Consider the following 3190-nt stretch of genomic DNA (forward strand, 5'->3'; position numbering starts at 1 on the left):
AGGCCAAAGCAGGGAGATCAGGGGTTTGCAGTCAGATTGGGCTACTTAGAGTATTTCAGGTCAGTATGAGTTACAGGATGAGAACTGGTTAAGAGAATAGAGATGAGATAGAAGGAGAAGTGGGGAGAGAACAGTTGTAGTTAAAAAAATAGCTATCTAAAATAAAGTGGGAAATTTTTTATATAACTTTTGTTTTCCTACCCTCCCTTCCTTCCTGTTAAATCTTAGGTACTTTTCTGTTGCTGTGAAAAGACCCCATGCCCAAGGCAACTTATAAAGGAAAGTACTTAATTGGGAGCTTGCTTGCTTACAGTTTCATATGGTTTGGTTAGTCCATATTATCATGGTGGGAACATAGCAACAGGCAGGCAGGCATGGCATTGGAGCAGTAACTGATCCACAAGCATGTGGCAGAGAGAGAGAGAGAGAGAGAGAGAGAGAGACAGAGAGAGAGAGAGAGACAGAGAGAGAGAGAGAGACACAGAGAGAGAGAGAACTCAGTGACATACCCTCACCACCTCCAACAAGGCCATACATCCTAATCCTTCGCAAACAGTTCCACCAGTTTTGGACCAAGCATTTAAATATATGAACCTATGGGGGCCATTCTTATTCAAACCACCACATCCCACCCCCCGGCTCCCACAGACTTGCAGCATATCATAAATTTAACTTCAAAAATCCCCATTAATCTTTCAGTCTCAAGACTGTGTAAAAGTCCAAAGTCTCTTCTGCCAGTTAAGGCACATCTCTTAGTTGCCCCCCCCCCCATAAAACCAAAAGCAAAAGCCAGCTGCATACCTCCAACACACAGTGGCACAGAACATTACAGAATATTCCAAAGGGGAGGAAAGGGGGCACAACAAGGGAATGCTGAAACCAAAGCAAGACAGGCTCGAAGCAGGGAAACGTCCAGATCCTGAATGCCCGTGCCTGGTGTCAAAGGACCCTCATGGTTCCTTAGATCCCCCTGCACTGCTTCCAGCTTTGTCGACTGCCGCATGTTTCTCGCCTGGGCTGTTTCCACGCTCTGTTTGCAGCTCTCCTCAGCAGACATCCACGACTCTGGCACTGCCCACATCATGGGTTCCCCCATACAATCCAGGCTTTACTGTCACAACTTGAGGCAACGGCCTCTCTGGGCCTCCATGGAAGGACTCCTCTGCCACATTCCTGGCCTCAGCTGCTTTCCTTAGTTGGAAAATTTTGCAAGCCCCCTGCTCCTCTGTTTTTTATAAAGCCAGAGGTACACAGGCCCAGAGCAAACAACAACAACAATCTTCAAAAATATCACAGAGATCATTTTGAGTCGGCCATCACTGCCAGGCATGGGGCCTTCCCTTAAATGTGGTTTATATACACAATGAGACTCCACTGCAGGAAATTAACTGTTCCTTTGCATGCTGCAGTCAGTTAGAGATAGTTTCTTTCTTAGGGATGGGGCCTCACGTCCACTTCCTCTCTTGGTGCTGGGATCTTGTCTGGCTTGAACCTGTGCATGCTGCTGCAGTGTCTGTGAGTTCATACGTGCCCCAGTCCTGTCATGTCTAGAAGACATCGTTTCCTTAGTGGCCTACATCTCTGCTGGAGCCATCCCACTAGAACTGAGTGTCCAAGCGCCCTCACTCTGTGCACCTTGTCTCATTGTGGATCTCTTGTTTCTGTGTAGTCTGATGACCGCTGAGGAAGACACTGATCTATCAATATAGTGGAACGTCATTAGGAGTCATTTTATTGCCCTTTCATTTTAGGAGAACAATAGTATTTACTTTTCCCTAGGTCAACTACTAGGTTCTTGGCTACCCAAGCATTGTTCAGAACGGGTCCGTCTCATTAAATCCTGTCAGACACTGATTGGCCACTCCCACAACGTTTGTGCTACTATTGTAGCAGTGTGTCATGTAGGCAGGCTTCTAAGTGGACTGGAGGGTTTATATCTGGGTTGACGTTTGTTTTTCTCCTCTGGTAGTGAGCAGAGTACCTTCTAGTACCAGGAATGCTATTCAGTAAGAGTGAAGGCTCTATCTAGTTGGGCCCTGGCTCAAAATCTCTATGTTCAGTGAGATAAGTAGGGGTTGTCATCAGCAGTGGGACCTTACCATCAGTTTGTAGAGAGCAACTTATAGCCTTGGGAATGGCCTGAGCTGTTTGGGAGTTTCTACGGGGTCCATTTCGCCAACAACTCAATTAAATGTAACCCATTCCTGGCTCTGGAGGATTCTTTTGGTGGTAAGAGATATCTAGTTAGGGATTTGTCTCCCCATTATTTGGTGATTTCGTTGGTTTGTATGTTTTGTTATATAAATTTCTTTCATGTGTACATTTTAAGCTCTGAGTGTGGTAGATCTCCACATGACACCTCAAATGGCCCTTAGTTGTAGCTGTCTCTTCCCATATTCCCTCCCTCAGCTCCCCTTCCCTCTCCTTTTCTGTTTAATCCTCCCATTCCTGTATCCCCCGTCTCTGAATAACTATATATTTTACTTCTCCTTCCTCAGGGAAATTGTCTCCCTGATTCTCTTACTCTACATCTAACTTCTGTGATTTTACAGACAGTGGTTTGCCTCCAAAGGCTTAAGAGTTAACATCTGCATATAAGTGATACATACCATATTTATCTTTTAGGGTCTGGTTTACTTTGCTCAAGATGTTATTTTTCTAGCTTCATCCATTTACCTGTGAATTTCATTAAAACACACACACACACACACACACACACACACACACACACACACACACAGCTGAGTCCTGCCCCTAGAGGCATTGTGGATGTGGTGGCTGTGTCATCTGTGTGTCAGTGGGTGGCAGAGAGGAGAGAGACTATGCTAAACTCAGTGTTCTGGCCTGTGAACATCTGATAGTAGCCTGACATTCCCTGAAAAAAGTGAGCCTGAAATGACCACCAGGCTGGCTTTGCAGAGGCCCAGATAGGCTTCCAGTGCCGGGAGAGAGCCATAGACTAGGAGAACCCCACCTGGGACCATAGATGTGAGTCCAGACAATCCTCACATGGGGACACTCTGGCAGCAGGGTGAGGAGCAAGACCAAGTTGACCACCAGACCAGTGCCATGGGGTCTGGACAGGGAACTAGCTAGCCTGAGGTGACCACCAGGCCAGTGCAGGAACTGGGGGTGGGTTTGGGGGCAGACAATGCCCAAGATGACCCCTGCTGGGTGCCACGATGCACAA

General features: G+C 46.8%; 1 pseudogene; it reads left to right on the top strand.

Moving 5' to 3' along the window:
• The first annotated feature begins 2747 nt into the window (after window positions 1-2747).
• On the top strand, window positions 2748-2873 carry LOC132646177 (small nucleolar RNA SNORA17; annotated as a pseudogene).
• The last annotated feature ends 317 nt before the right edge of the window (window positions 2874-3190 follow it).

This window comes from Meriones unguiculatus, chromosome 10 (genome assembly GCF_030254825.1).
Source record: "Meriones unguiculatus strain TT.TT164.6M chromosome 10, Bangor_MerUng_6.1, whole genome shotgun sequence".
Classification (NCBI taxonomy): Eukaryota; Metazoa; Chordata; class Mammalia; order Rodentia; family Muridae; genus Meriones; species Meriones unguiculatus.